Source organism: Acomys russatus, chromosome 6 (assembly GCF_903995435.1).
Source record: "Acomys russatus chromosome 6, mAcoRus1.1, whole genome shotgun sequence".
In the NCBI taxonomy this organism is placed as follows: domain Eukaryota; kingdom Metazoa; phylum Chordata; class Mammalia; order Rodentia; family Muridae; genus Acomys; species Acomys russatus.
The window spans coordinates 5,423,908-5,440,739 of NC_067142.1; the positions used below are offsets into that span (position 1 = coordinate 5,423,908).

The window sequence follows — 16,832 nt, forward strand, 5'->3', positions numbered from 1 at the left end:
ACTCCTACCTTCATGGTCCAGAAAAACCACCAATAAATGCTACTCTTATTTTTATTGCTATTGCTACAAAACAGAATTGCTCATATTTCATATTCACTAGTACTCAAATTTCCCTGATGCTAAAAAGCTATTCAGAAGTAAATATGCAAGAATCATAGTCTGCAAAGGTCACACTTGAAAGTAAAGACACATTATAGTGCACATGTGAAAGAAGAAGACCCTGCTGTGCAAGGGTCTTGCAGACCCATCTCAACTGGTGTGCAAGGCTCTACACACCCATCTCAGCTGGTGTGTAAGGCTCTACACACCCATCTCAGCTGGTGTGCAAGGCTTTACAGACCCATCTCAGCTGGTGTGCAAGGCTCTACAGACCCATCTCAGCTGGTGTGCAAGGCTCTGCAGACCCATCTCAGCTGGTGTGCAAGGCTCTGCAGACCCATCTCAGCTGGTGTGCAAGGCTCTGCAGACCCATCTCAGCTGGTGTGCAAGGCTCTGCAGACCCATCTCAGCTGGTGTGCAAGGCTCTACAGACCCATCTCGACTGGTGTGCAAGGCTCTACAGACCCATCTCAGCTGGTGTGCAAGGCTCTACAGACCCATCTCGACTGGTGTGCAAGGCTCTACAGACCCATCTCAGCTGGTGTGCAAGGCTCTACAGACCCATCTCAAATAATCTTAGAGAAGTCTGGATTGGCATTTCAGCAATTTCAGCTTTCTTTGAATTTGCACCATTAACAAAGAAATTTCCAAAGAGAACAAAGTTCTTGATGCAAACCAAAAGGATTTAGGGGCTTGGAGATTGGGACAACAGATTTTAATGTTAAAAAAAAAAAGTTCACCGGACGTGGTGGCGCACACCTTTAATCCCAGCACTCGGGAGGCAGAGGCAGGCGGATCTCTGTGAGTTCGAGGCCAGCCTGGTCTACAAAGCTAGTCCAGGACAGCCAAGGCTACACAGAGAAACCCTGTCTCCAAAAACCAAAAAAAAAAAAAGTTCAAAAGCATCAGCACCACACAGGATTCCTATTCATGAGATTCAAGCAAGACGCTGTGAGTAGGAAATGGGGCAGATGTGCAGAGTACACAGCGCTGTCCATTCAAAACCAAGTGTTAAGCACCTAATGGTAAATCACAGCGCATGTCCTGAGGAGCAACAACAGAACAAGACATCCTCAGCCCTGACTCTGGATATATCAAAGGGGAGAGGTAACTAACGACAGTTACTGCAGTAATAGACAGCAAGGAGGCTTAGGGCATAATCTGAGGTCAGGAAAGCCTTCCTAGGGGATGTGATATTGAAACTCGACTTCACGCACAAGTGGATGTCTGTGGTTGTGGTTTCGTGCTTTCCACTTTATTTATCTATTTTCCCCTGGAACAATCCATACTCCCTAAAGGGAATTGCAGAGTATCCAGATCCTCTGGATACAAAGGAAGATAAGCATTGCGGGTCTGAGGAATGGTTCCAACTGTTGACACTACAGGCTAGCTGCTGACATGGCTAGTCAGAAGCCAAGGCAGACAGAGGATCTGCCTCAAAAAGCACAGCAAAATCTCAAGTGATTGGAAAAATTAAACAGTGAGCTATATTACTCTACATAAAATACTAGTCCTGGAAACATTTTAAGTGCACACACACATGCAACTCCACACACTGCATATAAATAATGGCATGTCCGGTAACGCCTGGACATATTGTAATAGTATAACAGGAAAGGGAAATGAAAATAGGAAATGGAGGACAGGAGATTTAAGTTGATCTTTACTGTTTACTTCCTTGTAAGAGAGACAACAGAAGACACAAAGTAACTACCACTGTTTTAACAAGTAGGACAGCCAGTGCATGGAAGCCAGAGGGGGAGGGGCGCAAAGTAGGCTCCACACTTGTTAGGTAAGAACTCTACAACTGAACCTTAACAGCAGCTAAGAAAACATAATCTCACCTTTTCTATTCTTCCTGTGTATCTCACAGCACATGTGCATTTAATTTGAAGGGAAAATACAGAAACAAAAAATATGATTAAAAAATGGTAGACGTGAAAAAAGATTAGCTTTCTTTCCTTCTACTTAGTGTTGTACTATGGCGTGTGTAGCTGGGGCATTTCTTCTGCCTCCTGTGGTTAACAACACCCACAGGCTTTGTAATGGGCGAATGGTGGGCCTCCAAAATCCAAAAATAGTAGCTATTACCTTATGTACTCAAAGATATGACTAAGAATCTTTATCCTGCATTATCCAAGTAGATCCTCATTCTGTGAGAGATGTGGATGGGGCTCCTGCCCTTCACTGATAAATAAGCATGATAAAAATCGGCAGTCAGGCGTGGTGGCGAAGGAAGATCAGTACCTAAGGGCGTCTAGGATACAGAGTTCAAGGACACTGTGAGCAACTTAGCAATATCTTACCTTAAATTAGAAAAGACAAAAATTTTAAATTAAAATAAAATAAAATAAAAAAAGAAAAACAAAAAAATTAGAAAAGACCAAAAAAAAAAAAAAAAAGGATAGGGCCTTGGTGGTGTAGTCCATGCCCAGCACACACAAAGGAATATTCTGGATTCTTAGTAGCAGTGACCCTGGACAGAGTAGCCATACTGCAGAGGCCACACAGCAGGAAGAGGCAACAGAAGAACACACAGAAGAGCATCAGTCAGAGGAAGCCGCCACAAGAAGTGTTTCTCAGCAACGCTGACACAGGGAGAGTCAATGACTTGAGTTCAGACCACAAAGAGGCGGGGCCACTGGCAGATCTTATGGGGTATTTCAGACCATCCTAAGAACTCTGGCTTTTAATGCAAGCAAAGCAGAACATTTCCAAAGGCTCTGAGAAGTGCAGCACGATCAGGAACATACTTGCGTAGCTTTCCGGAGGCATGTTGGTAAAGGCACTGAAACAACCACACTAAGCGCTCACTGTGACCCTCAGGATGCTGTGCAGAGGAGGGTCACGGGCCCACCTCACAACTCCTCCTACAGCCTTCCCAGCTTGTCTCTGGCCTGCCTAGTGTACTGTGCCCTTGGAGACTACTGTGAAGAAAACAAGTTCTATTTTAACAGAGGCCTACCACTGCTCCCTTTGGACAAAGAGAAAATGATTAAACGTCAAGTTGCCCTTGCTCCACTCCTCATTCGGGACTACGAGCTGTTACTGCTGGAAGCAGGAGGAAGTAGGCACATTAACAGGATAAAGTCAGGCAGCACACTCTCATGGGAACCACAGTGGAAACAGGAACATCTACGGTAAGAACATGAATCCAATGTGTAAACAGCCACGGGCAGTGAGCAGCCAAGGAGACCACAAAGCTCCCCAAAGCTTCTCCTTTGACCAGACCCACATCCTGGAACCAAAAGAAATAAGTACATCAATGCAAACCAGCCAAGGTGCATCTCATCCAAAGGAGAAAAGCTGGACATCCAATGAAGAAACTCTGGTCCATCCACACTGCTGCTATTAAAACTCAGATCCTTTCCAAAGCTTCATACAGATCTATATGCATGGAGACTGTTAAAAAGAAACCACCGGGGTACACCTCAGAGCAAGCAGGCTTTAGTATCCAGCTTCCTTTCCCAGTAGCTGTAACTTATTTTTATAGAAAGGAAGTGCTAGCTGGGTGTGGTGGCACACGTCTTTAATCCCAGCACTCAGGGAGGCAGAGGCAGCCAGATCACTGTGAGTTTGAGGCCAGCCTGGTCTACAGAGACAGTCCAGGACAGCCAGCACTATACAGAAAAACCCTGTCTTGAAGAGGGGGAAAAAAAAAAAGGAAGTACTGCCCTTATAAAAGCTGATGATATAATATTGAGTTTAATTTTCAACAGACTCAACCCCGACCTTAAAGGTCAAGGTTAAACTGGGTCAAATTGAGCTGCAGGCCACAACTATACTGGGCCCAGCATGTGAACAAGAGCCTGCACTTTTAACCTCAGCCACCAGGCCAGGGTCTGGAGCTCTGTTAGTTATCACCAGGGAGCCAGGCAGGGAGGAGGAACATTCTGCTCACTCCCAAGAAAGTCGGTAGCGTAACTAGAACACAGAGCAGCAGTACCAAGAAGAAACACAAGCTTAGGTGTGAGGCAGCAGCAGCAACAGCCCATACCGCTCCTCCAGAGAAACACAGACCATCTGCTGAGCAAGCAGAGTCCACAGAAAGGGTGACAGTCGTAGGGACCATCCTTCCTTGACATCATGGCTTTGCCCACTTGTCCCACTGAACAACAGTGATTCCCCAGCAAATAATCGAGGAACATCGAATCAAACCTTAGAATTCTGTAGGAAAGTACAAAAAGAAGTTACAAAATCTGGAAAGTGAAACAAACTACCCTCTGTGGAAAGTGCCTAAAATCTCCACAGGGAAGGGACTCCTCAGGGATGTCACAACTTCTCCCTCTGCGGAAGCTACTGTACGTGTCACACCAGCACACTACCAGCTACAAACCCGAGCTCAGGAACACCGTGTACCAGAGGATTGAACTGGTCTCTAGTATGTGGTTTTAGACAGGACACTTCACCCATCTGTCTGTCCATCAGTTTCCCCATCTCTAAAGTAGATTGCCCAATACATGCCAGACCAACATCAATAATACTTTTCTCACTTTTAAAACTCAAGAAAGGATCGGTAAAATCAACTACTATTCCTAATCTATATGCCCATCACCTTGGGCAGTTACACAAATAATGTTTCTTAGAAAATTCGACATGTGAATAGATTCAATTTTTAGATCAGGTCAAGATAACTATTGTCTAGGAGATTATTTCTAATCGGTACTGACAATAAAAAAAATTAAGATCAGTACTGGAGAGATGGCTCAGTGGTTAAAAGCCTTTGTAGTCCTGCAGGGGAGCCAAGTTCAGTTTCCGCACCCACATACGGTAGATTATAGCTAGCTACCTGTAACTCTAGCTCCAGGGAATCTGGTATCTCTGGCATCTGCATTAAAACACACACACACACACACACACACACACACACACACACACACACACACTTAAATAAAGGCGAATTAGAGTCAGAATGAATGACCCCCATGATATATATTAATTTTATAATTATAAATTCTAACCATCTATTCAAATTGTCTTTTTTGTTTTCTTTTCTTTCTTTCTTTCTTTTTTTCGAGACAGAGTTTCTCTGTGTAGCCCTGGCTATCCTGAACTCACCTTGTAGACCAGACTGGCCTCGAACTCACAGAGATCCACCTGCCTCTGCCTGGGAGGCTGGGATTAAAGTTGTGTACCACCATGCCAGCTCAAATCATCATTTTTTTGCAAATGTGTTGTAATCATATATAATGGGAAAAGTGTATTTTGCCTTCAAAATATTTCCTCCTAAACACTATGGGGTTCAAAAGAGTAACAAGAACAACAAGTTTCAGACTACCTAGCAGACTTTCCGTATTCTCTAACATGCTGCTCAGTCTCGGCACACTCTTAAGCTGTGTCTTTCCCTACTCTTAGGACTCTGAGGCCACGAATGCTTTCTGCCCAGTCTAGCTGAGCTGCACTTCTAAACCAGAATCCCTGCCCTAGCCCTAACCTAAATATATCTGCCATGCTTCCCAACAACCATCGCAGTCTCTGCGACTGTTACTCTCATCATATTGACAGCCAGTCAGTGGATAATCCTTAGGCAAGGAAAGAACACAGCAACATGCATGTGACATGTGGTACCCCCGGTATTTTGGGGGAAGTCATATCTAGCCTTTTAAAGTGCATATAGTATGTTCAAATTTAAGCAGAGTGACCAAAAGCCTTGGTAAAAGCAGCTGAAACATCACAAGGAATCCTGCATATAAACTAAAAGCCGGCTGTGAACTAGTGTGAGTCATTAACTGCTCTGGCCTAACCTTCAGTGGTGTAGGAGACTGCGCCTTGGCTAAAAGGACAGCCTCTGGGAGTTCACTGGGCTTTGGGAATGATTCTTATCTTCAGCTGATCTAGTTCTAAACACACACACACACACACACACACACACACAATGCTTTGGGAAGGCAGAATCAGATTATAACTTATTAATCTTTTCAGACATTCTAACAGCTTTACATGCTTTGACTTCATCAACACCAGCACTATTTCTGTTAATTCCCGCTGCTTCCTGATGTGGAATCATTTCTTTCCTCAAATTGTATAGAATGTATTAGGCCCAGACATTAAATTTCTTGATGCTAATCATCGCTTTATAAATTCTGTTTAACAGCAGTTGCTGTTTTGTTTTCTGAGACAGTCTGTGTCCTAATAAAGGCATATTAAGCTAGTAATTTTGGACATAGCAAATTCCACCTAGAATTTCAATATTTTAACATTCTTTTTCCTTAAGAGGTTAAATGATTGGGAGCATATAAGAAATAAAGCATGTAAATTTACCTCTATTCTATATCATTAGCAGCAATGAAATATAAAGCCAGTAAAAGCATAGGAAAATACAGAGACACAGACAGAAGTTAGAGAGGATCTGTAAGAGCAAGAACAGAGAAGGGTGGAGGCACCATGACTTAGGGAGGATAGGCCTACAGGCTAGAGGGGAAACAAAATATCTAGGTAATTGTTCAAGCGCCATGTTAGAGGAATCTAGAAAAAGCAATGTAGAGAAACAGATGAAGAGATCCTGCCAGGCATTCCTAGCTGTGTGCCACAGGAAGGGAGTGGACGGAGACCAGAAGGAGGCATCCTCAGACTACCAGCTAATCTGAGAGAACTGCTCCATACGTATTCATCATTTGCCCTTTATAAGGCCAGCACGGGACTACCAGGCAATACTGCACACGCCTTCAGGGGACACAGTGAGAGCCCATACAGAACAAGGGTCACAGACCTGACAGTGCCATGCCAAGGCCACCAGCTACTAACACAGCCTCCCTCTACTGACAAGTGGCTAGCTATGCAGTGAGAGGCAATGCTGCTGTCCCTGCCCAGTGTGCCCACTATGTGGCCTAACCTGAACACGAGAACTGCTGCCTCCAGAGTCAGGAGCATCTGAACAGGCCAGCCTTCCAAAATCACCAACCATAAGGTTGACGCCTCATAGTTATCCCCCGACGCCAGCCCCTGCACATAAACCTGATTGTGCTTTCAATAACAATAAAAAGCAAAGCAGAAACTCGCTTGGGTGGAGATCAAATCTGAACTCAGAGTCCCTCCCTCATTTCCTTATTGGCAAAATATGTGTAAGTGATGTCCTGACACTGTTACTAGCTGAGTACAGTCTAAAAGGTACAGCCACATTGCTCCCAAAGATAGCAGCTTCTAGACAAGGAGAAACAAACCACTACTTATAAAAATAAACCTCATAAATTGAACTTTCTATTTACTTATATACCCAAATGGTTCAATGATTGCAAATAAACTACTAGCTTTGTAGTTAGAAAACTGAAAACCAAAAAGGAAAAGAAGTAAGTTCTGGGTTCCATATGCAAGGTCTGAGAGCCAAGTGACAGAAAGAAGCAGGTGGAATTAATTGCCAGAGATGCTTCTCCTGAAAATGCACTGCTAGGAAAAATATAAGTCTGTAAAAGGACACAAAGACCATGGTAATTCTACAACTTAAAGGTTAGCGATTAGAAGAGGAAGTAGAATTACTTTGCTATACCAGAGAGAAAAACATGAATCAGTACCACAGGAATCAAGATTTGAGTTTCACTTTTAAGAAAATAACTGACGCATCATACCCTAAAAGAATCCGATCCTGTCCCTAGGCATTGCAGGTGGAGCTTCTGTGTCACGTATGCATCAGCAGGTGGCAGAGAGGAGGGAAGCTATGTTTATGCTCAGTGTTCTGACCTATGAACATCTGAATGATTAGTAGCCTAGCATTTCTTGAACAAAGCAAACCTGAGGCAACCACTTCCCCACACCAGGAGGCCTCAGTAGGGGGTGAGCCTGAGACAGAGAACCCAGGCTCGCAAATGCCCACTCAGTCAGAAAGGACAAGGAACAAGTTTGAGACAACCATCAGACTGGCACCATGGAGCAAGACTGAGATGACCACCAGTCTGGTGCTGGGCAGGCCTTGGGTAGACAGACCATACTTGAGATGTCCCCTGCCTGATGATGCCATAGAGACCATCCCTCAGATGACCCCGAAACACTCAGAGACCCCAGGCACCACTTAGAGGAGCAAGTTAAGTGATGGAAAACGGAAGAGAAGAGAAACAGAAGGGTGTGGACACAATGAAGAAAAGCAGAACTGGAGACTTGAGAGTAGAGAGAAACAGCCCAATATGAGTAGTGGTGATACCACCTAAAACCATGGTGGGGTCCTGGCCTGTGCTGCCACAGGGGAGGGAACAGTACATCGGGTCTCTGGCTCTGCAACAGCAGGGGTCTGTTACCACCCTACGCTAGGCAGAGGTCTCTAGTCTGGGATGCCGCCTGGGGACATGTTAATGTCTGAGAGCTGTACAAAACTGGCCCCACCTGAGCATCATAGGAGAAACTAGTCCTGGGGGCATGAAAGCTGGAGAGCTCACTCTGCTCCTAGCCAGCTGCAGCAGGCTCAGAGATCAGGCCTCACATTGCAGGAGTTGCTAGTGAGCCGGTCCTAAGTATATGAATGTGGGAGACCTAGTACTATCATTCATCTCCCATGTGTTGGTGTAGATGAGAGAAAGATACCCTCCTCTCCATCTTGCCCCTTACCACCAGAGGCATGAGGGAGACCTGGCCCTGGGGGTCATAAAAATAGGCCAGCTGGCCCAGAGAGAGTGAGTGTGGGAGAGCTGGCCCTACCATTTGTCTGCTGTGTGGTGACATGGCAAGCCAGAGATGGCCCCCTGACCCCTTGCCACCTATGGCAGGCAGAAGAGCTGGCCCTATCAGAGCAGGGGAGCTGGCCCTGCCCCTTACCTGAACAGCACAGCAAAGCTGGCCTTGGATGTAGGGGTTGGTGGTGAGTGGGGCCCAAGGGCACGAGCATAAGAGAAGCAGTCCTGCCTTTTGTCTGCTTTGCTACAAGGGATAGTTTCCCTCGTCCCACCTGCCCCTCACCTGCTGCAGCAGTAGGGAGAGCAGACCCTGCAACTCACCTGGACAGCACAGTAGAGCTGGCCCTGAATGTGGAGACTGCAAGTAAGTTGGTCCTGAGGGCATGAGCTTTAGAGAGCCAGCCCTGCCTCTTGTCTGCTGGGAAGTGGCTTGGAAGAGGGAGAGATGCCCTCTTCTGTTGCCTCATCCCTCACCATCTATGGCAGTCAAGAGAGCTGGCCCTGGGATCATGACAGTGAAAGAACTGAGAATGCCCCTCACTGGCTGCAACACTCAGGAGAACGGGCCCTGCACCTCACCTGGGCAGCAGGGTAACGTTGGCCCTGATAGTGGGAGGTTGCTGGTGAGCCAGCTCTGAGGGCATGAGAGCAGGAGAGGTGGCAGGCTGACCAGCTCAGATGCCTCTCAGGCCCAGATCCAAGGCTTTGAATTGGCATATCCCCAACATCTACCCCATCGAAGAACTGCTGGAGTACATGAAGTGGCCAGTCTTATGGACCCAAAACTACAGGATGTCCATGACACAGGGCAGCAACAGGGTATTCTAGAGGAGTCCCAGTGAGGTTCCAGTATTGAATAGAAGAAGCCAGTGGCCTTGTGCCAGACCAATGAGTCACTATAACAAACATTTTCAAGCAAAAAAGTGTGGACAAAAGGGTATACCGTGGGACACACTGTGGGACACTAAAAGTTTCCACAATGAGATTTTTTTTTTTACTCTGTTGATGGGAAGGTTGCAAGGGTGAAGGGCGTATATGAGGGGAGGGAAGATGAGTGGGATTGGGGTATATGATGTGAAATTCACAAAAACCAATAGTTAAAAAGAAAAACTGAGACAATATAGAACAGTGGATCTAACCCTCCCTAGTGCTGTGATCCTTTAATATAGTTCCTCATGTTTTAGTTGACACCCAGCCATAAATTATTTTCACAGCTACTTCATAACGGTAATTTTGCTACAGTTATGAATCATAATGTAAATATTTGACATGCAGGACATATATGATATGTAGCCTCTGTAAAAGGGTCATTTGACACCACCCCCCAACACGCACAAAGGGTTCATGACATACAGGTTGAGAACCAATGCTACAGACAAATGGGGGTGGTGAACTGATAAGTCTATTTTTTAGGTATTATATTCAGCGCTTGTGAATTTAGCACTATTTGATATGGCTAGAATATTTGGAAAGAAATTGCCAAATAATTATGAGAACAATTACATTGAAGAACTAAAATTAATATTGACTTCTTGGCAACTACCTTACAAATGACCTTCCCAATACTAAATAATAACATTGTGATTTTAAAATGTAGCTTTAAATTCTCCCCTTAAAACATAAATGTAGCCAGGCAGTGGTGGTGCACACCTTTAATCCCAGCACTTGGGAGACAGAGGCAGGTGGATATCTGTGACTTCAGGGTCAGCCTGGTCTCCAGAGTAAGTTCCAGGACAGCCATGGCTACACAGAAACCCTCACTTCCCTGTTGGCCAGGGGTAGCAAGAGAGCTAATTCCAACATGCAGGAAAAAGAATGCAGGAAGGGTGCGGAAAATGGGATAGGAAGAGGGAAAGTAGAAAGGGGTAGGTTTGAAATGGTGATAGCCTGAATGCAAGAGCAGGTACTGCATCAAAACGCTTTTCTTACTATGAGGTAAGCAAATGAGATACTCTATTTGTAAAAAACTGGATTCTAGAACTTCGGAGAAAATAAACGTAAGCAGTTTTAAGATGAAATCTTTTACAGTGAAGCAAGAACCCTTCTTCTGGAAAATAGTCACCACAGGGGAAAGCAAAGGCATTATTAATGGAAAGGAGAGCACCTCAAGCTCAGCCGAACTATAAAGGGGCTTGTCTACTGTTTTACAACAAAACTAATTTATACAATCTAAAATATTCTATTTTCTGCCTGAATTCAGAGTAGAATTTCTCAGTTCTCTAAATGCCTAACATCTAATCGGTAATTAGGGAAAATTCTAATATGACTTTTTTTCTATACTAAAATCCATGCTATAAATATATTTACAGTATTTGGTAAATATAGTTATGTTCCTACAAGTGAGTAAAATGGAACTAGCAAAAAACAATGTACACAGGCATATACACTGAGCATTAATGTCCACGTACCCTTCTAAGACCGCAAGGCAAACACAGGTCTAGCCTGTACTCTTGAGTTTTAGCTTCTAGATGTCTCTTCCACACTGCTTAGATCAGGGCATGGCCATCTCCGTATTTTATACAGGGTCACCTTTCTACACAATTAACTTCCACATGGAATACATTTTCCTCTTGACTTTTGTGATGTAGTGATTTGAATAAGAATGCCACTGCCCACGCACCCACGCCCGCCATAAGCTCATATATTTGAATACTTGGTCTCCAGTGGGTAGAACTATTTAGAAAGGATTAGGAGGTGAGGCCTTGTTGGTGTGTCATTGGTGTCATTCACACCACTCCCAGTTTATCTGTCTCTGTCTTTCTCTGTGTGTATGTGCGTGTCTCTCTCCATTCTTTCCTTGCCTCATGAGTGGAAATAAAATGTGAACAGTTAGCTGTTCCTTTGCTCCACCATCATGGACTCTAACACCCTGAAACCCTAAGTTTGATTAAACTCTCTCTTTTATAAGTTAATTTGGTTATGGTGTTTTATCACTGACAGAAAAGTAATAAGACAGAAGTTGGTACCAAGAAGTAGGCTATTGTTCAGACAGGCCTTGACCATGTTGATGTTTTGTTGGTTTTTGGAGTGGGGTATGTGTGTTGTGCTTTTGAAAAATGTTGTCTTTGGGACTTTAGATTAGAAAGTCAGTTGAACATTGTAAGCAGAGATTTAATAGTCACCCTAATAGGTACTTGGAACACAGTGGTGCTGTGAGCAATATGAATAGCGAGAGGGCTAGCTCACAAAGTTTCAGAGGGGAACAACTTTAGCCACTTGGCTAAAGACTATTCTTGTGCTATTTTGCCCTCATCCTAAGTCTACCTGAAGCTAAAATGAAAGGGAATAGACTAATTTCCTTGGAGATTTCAAGGTAGCCTAATGTAGTCTCTGTACATGGTTATTAGTAATCGCTCTTAGGCAGCTCAGTAATGAAAACACCAAGAGGGGTAAAAAGAAATATAAATATATAGTTTGCAAAGAAGAGCAACAGAGACTTTAAAGCTGGAGCTACGGCTTGTGCCAACAGGGACAGGAAGCACTAAAGAGAGGCCTGATCTGAAATAGAATAAGGAAAAGGTGTCCTCAATCAATCAATACCACACTTTTAAAGGGGAAGGCCTGAGGAATTTTCTGCTCTTAAAAAGACAACAAAACTAAGGAAACCTTCTGCAAAAGTATTCAAGGAGACCAGCTCCATCCCAAGAAGGCAGTCAAAGCCAGCCAGGATGACCAGATGGTTCTTGCTGTAGAGTCATAGGATACCAGAGGAAAGGGGTTGTAGAATATTCCGCTGCCATAGTTGTGGTATATCTGTCAAAGCGAGCTACATATGAGGAATGGAAGCAGCCTGACAGAGAGCTGTGAATGTGCTGGATTGCGTTAGAGTCCTAAAATGTTGGCGATGCCATAGTTGTGGTATATCTGCCAAAGCGAGCTACATACAAGGAATAGAAGCAGAGAGAGAGAGACAGAGAGAAGAGGGGAGGGGAGGGGAGGGGAGGGGAGGGGAGGGGAGGGGAGGGGAGGGGAGGGGAGGGGAGGGGAGGGGAGGGGAGGGGAGGGAGGGAAGGGAAGGGAAGGGAAGGGAAGGGAAGGGAAGGGAAGGGAAGGGAAGGGAAGGGAAGGGAAGGGAAGGGAAGGGAAGGGAAGGGAAGGGAAGGGAAGGGAAGGGAAGGGAAGGGAAGGGAAGGGAAGGGAAGAATCTTGCAAGCAGCAAAGGTGGATGGGGGAAGCCATCAAAGAACTTTGATATCAGGCATGGAGCTACAGGATTTGGAGTTTGTCTTCCTAGGTTTCAATTTTGCTTTGGTGTAGGGTTTCTTATTATGCCCTTTTACCTTGCTTTTGGAATGGTTGTGTGTATTCTGTGCCATTGTCTTTTGGAGTATGTAATTTGATTTTTTTTAACTTTGGATTTTACAGGGAGTTATAATTAAGAGCCTCTTGCCTCAGAAGAGACTTTGGACATTTTTGTAGAAATATGTGGCATAATTCGGGGGCCTTTTCTAATCACACTCTCTTGGTCCCAAATAATTGCCACAGAGAACTATTAGATTTATCCAACAAGCTTTAAAGCACTTGAGCTGGGCAGATATCCATCCACCTTCTACCCCAATGTGGCTGCTTCCCAGCCACATGCCCAGAGTTACTGCCATATTGGTCCCACCTGGCCTGCTTTTGCTCCATCACAGCCCACTCCTCATGCTAAATCCTTTCTCTCTCTCCTTCCTTCTTCTCTTCCGACTTCATGGTCCCTACCAGAGACCCCTTAACTTGGAATGGAAGTCCAACCTCCCTGTCCTCTCTCACCCAGCTATAGGTCGTTCAGCTTCTTTATTAACCAATAACATAACTGGGGAATAATGTTTCCACAACAATGATCATGACAATGTCCTAGTCCTGACTGCAACCAGATCTCAGGGCAAAGAAATCAGAATCTGAATACACAGTGCAAAAACCACCCTCCAACACTTTCTACATTGTATTGGATCAAATGCATTTTACATTAGGATATGGTTCCCAGCCAGTAAGGGCCAGGGAGCGGAATGTGGTGGTGTGAGTGGAAACAGTGTCATGTATTTGATAGTTGGTCCCCAGGGGGTCTAACTGTTTAAAAAGGATTAGGAGGAAGTGGTGCTGGAAGAGGTATGCCACTGGGGGCTGGCTTTGAGGTTTCAAAAGATTCCCAGCATTCCCAGTCTGTGTCTATTTCTGCCTCAGGCGTGGCAATCAAGATGTAAGCTCTCAGCTGCCTCTTTGCTCCACCATCATAAAGTCTAACCCCTGAAAACACAGGCCAGAGTTAACGCTTTCTTTCCTTTTTTTTAAATTTTAATTTTATTAATTTATTCAGATTACAACTCAATTGTTATCCCATCACTTGTATCCTCCCATTCCTCTCTCCCTCCTGCTTTCACCTTATTCCCCTGCTCTAGGTCTAAGACCGAGGGGGACCTCCTCCCCAACTATATGGTCACAGGCTATCAAGTCTCATCATGGTAGCCAGCTTATTTTTTTCTTTGAGTGCCATCAGGCCTCCCTACCAAGGGGAGGTGGTCAAATATGGGGCACCAGAGTTCATGTCTGAGTCAGTCCCCGCTCTCCACATAACTGTGGAGAATGTCCTGTCCATTGGGTAGATCAGAGTAGGGGTTCGATGTTTACTACTTGTATTGTCCTTGGTTAGTGCAATCGTTTGAGCAGAATCCCCTGGGCCCCGATCCATTCGTCATGATGTTGTTCTTCTTGTAGGTTTCTAGGACCCTCTGGGTCCTTCTATTTCCTCATCTCCTATATTTCTCTTACCTAGAGTCTCAGTAGGATGTCCTGGCATCTATCCCAATCTCCTGGTAAGTGAAGACTTTTAAATGTCCACTAGCCCAAAATGCATGTCGAACGCTTTCTTTTATAAACTGCCTTGGTCGTGGTGTTGTAGCACAGTGATAGAAAACAAAGACATTCTGCAAGATTTGTTTGCTCCTTCCCTCAATAACTTTCCTATGCCCCAGCATCTCATATTCAATTTCCAGTATTTCTCACTTATCATGACAGAATTGGTACAACAGCAGTTTTTAAAGACATAAGCAGATATGCACATCAGCATACCCTTAGTTCCACTTCTGGTTCTACAAACTTGGTGGGACTGCCCTTGGTCAAAGGATCCTTCATTAGCTGAAGAATGAGTGTGAAGTGGGAATTGTGAGTTGCCAGAAAATCCCTGGGTTCTTAAGAAGAATGTATCTAACACAGTTTCTTACTTAGCATTGGAAACCCAGTGTAACATCCGGAAGCACCAGGGACAGGACAGGCTGAGGAAAAGCAGAAGACTCTGTAGACTGCATTAAGTACACATTACAGATGACTAAGTCACATTAAAGTGTCCCTTGCAACTTCCACTAATGACGTGAATCCATCTTAATCCTATTACACACCAATGGCTTGACTCAAGTGGTCAATTAAATATTCGTTGAGTTAAACCAGGACCTCAGAACATTTTTTTCGCATATGAAACTGAAAGTTCAATTATGGCTCACCATTCCGCTCATTTTTATTTAAAGGGTGTCACTTAGTCATCATTTCACGTAATCTTTAATTCAGCATGAAATCTGCCCCTGCCCTTCACAGCAATGACTTCCTTTTCAAATCAGTGCCCTGAGACTTAAAATCCTACCATTTTATGGAGAGTTACCCAGCAAGAACAGTAATAGCAGTGACTTTTCTGTTAGGAAATCAGTCTGCATGAGCACAAAACACAAAGAGAAACTAAATGGCCTGATGAAAACCTGAGCTGATAATCACATTTTTAAAAATTAATGTATTTATTTAATTTACATCCCAAATGGAACTTCCCCTCCCTCCTCTCCTCCCAATCCCCCCCTTTCACCCCCACTCACCTCCACTAATGGTCCCTCCCTTTCTTAGAGAAGGGGAGCCCTCCCAGGGATATCAAGCAACCTTGGCATATCAAGTAGAACTGGGCACATCTCCTTCTGCTGAAGCTAGACAAGGCTGTCCAGTTAGGGAAAGGGGATTCAAAGACAGGCAACAGAGTCAGAGATAGCCCAAGCTCCTGTTGTTAAAGGTTCCACGTGAGGACCAAGCTGTACATCTATTACATATATGTAGAGGGCCTATATCCGTCCCATGAATGCTCTCTGGTTGTTCGTTCAGTCTTTGTGAGCCTCTATGGGCCCACATTAGTTGATTTTGTAGGTTTTCTTGTAGGCCCTTGACCTCTCTGGCTCTTTCAATCTTTCTCCTCTCTCTTCCATTAGATTATCTGAGCTCCATGTAATGTTTGGCTATAGGTCAGAATTATTCAAGCTAAAATCCTACCTGTAGGTTTCAGTGCTTTCAATTCAATCACGTTATTATTCAAAATCCATATGTTAATGCCAAGAGGTAAGTTATTTCCAACTTCCTTTAGCTAATTAATAATTGAAAGCATTCAATTTGCTTTAAAAGAGCCTATTCTTTGAAACTCATTTATAACAGGAATCACAGTTATCTGAAACAAGGCTGAAGAGATGGTTCAGAGATTAACAGCACTTCTTGCTCTTGCAGAGGACTGGAGTTCAGTTCCCAGCTCCATCTAATGCCCTGTTTGGGATTCTGCAGGTTTCTCCCAAGAATGCTGATGGTGCATACATATCCATGTAAGCAAAAGTTCACACACATAGATAAATATTTTTAAGAATTTAAAAGAAAAAATAATAATTATCTGAAACATTTGTTAAACATGAGGGAAGAAGTGGTTTGTGGCTATATTTGTAAGATATTTCTCACTGTATAGAGTTGCACACATACAGAGAGAGCCCTATGCTGTACTGCAGATGTGCAGAGAAAGGAAGTGCACACTTTAAACAGCTTGGTCTCGAACTATTGGCTGTGGCAGGTGGGTTACAGGTATGTTAATGTTAAAAATATCTCTGCTTCACAATATTTGACAATTGTTTAAAAGTTAAAAACATAAAAGATGATGTGGCTCAGGCCTGTAATTCTAGCATTTGGAGGCAGAGACAAGAAAACTGCCACAATATAAAAACTAGCCTGTGGCTACATAGCAAATATTAGGTCAGCCTAGGCTATGTGGTAAGACCCCCCCAAACATCACATCACCACCCTTATCCCACCCCACCCACCTCAAAACACAAAACAACAAAAGTTAAAAACAGATGTATACAATGTTAAACC

General features: G+C 44.1%; 1 protein-coding gene and 1 non-coding gene across 2 annotated transcripts in view; one reads left to right on the forward strand and one right to left on the reverse strand.

The window, feature by feature from the left end:
• The window catches only part of Phlpp1 (PH domain and leucine rich repeat protein phosphatase 1), a 209,266-nt gene that overhangs the window by 80,316 nt on the left and 112,118 nt on the right, over nucleotides 1-16,832 (reverse strand). The window lies entirely within an intron of this gene.
• Nucleotides 7,678-7,807, forward strand: LOC127191225 (small nucleolar RNA SNORA17). The gene has a single exon (XR_007830847.1). It is a non-coding gene; the product is annotated as a small nucleolar RNA SNORA17 (small nucleolar RNA).